The sequence below is a fragment of the Salmo trutta genome, unplaced genomic scaffold, assembly GCF_901001165.1.
Source record: "Salmo trutta unplaced genomic scaffold, fSalTru1.1, whole genome shotgun sequence".
NCBI classification, from domain to species: domain Eukaryota; kingdom Metazoa; phylum Chordata; class Actinopteri; order Salmoniformes; family Salmonidae; genus Salmo; species Salmo trutta.
Window position 1 is genome coordinate 8,784,447 of NW_021822911.1, and position 250 is coordinate 8,784,696.

A 250-nucleotide genomic window follows, 5' to 3' on the forward strand; every position below is an offset into this window, starting at 1 on the left:
GTAGCTCAGGTCCAGCTCTCTCAGGTGTGAGGGGTTTGACCTCAGAGCTGAGACCAGAGAAGCACAGCCTTCCTCTGTGACTCCACAGCCTGACAGCCTGCAAAGAGTCAAATCATATTAAAATCACACTGCTATTCTTTGGTGGTGAAAATAGTGGCAGTATATTATTTCAACATTTTCAGATACATCAGTGTCCTGAAACCTGCCATATCTATTCATAAATAAATGAATGTATCATTATTATAAATTA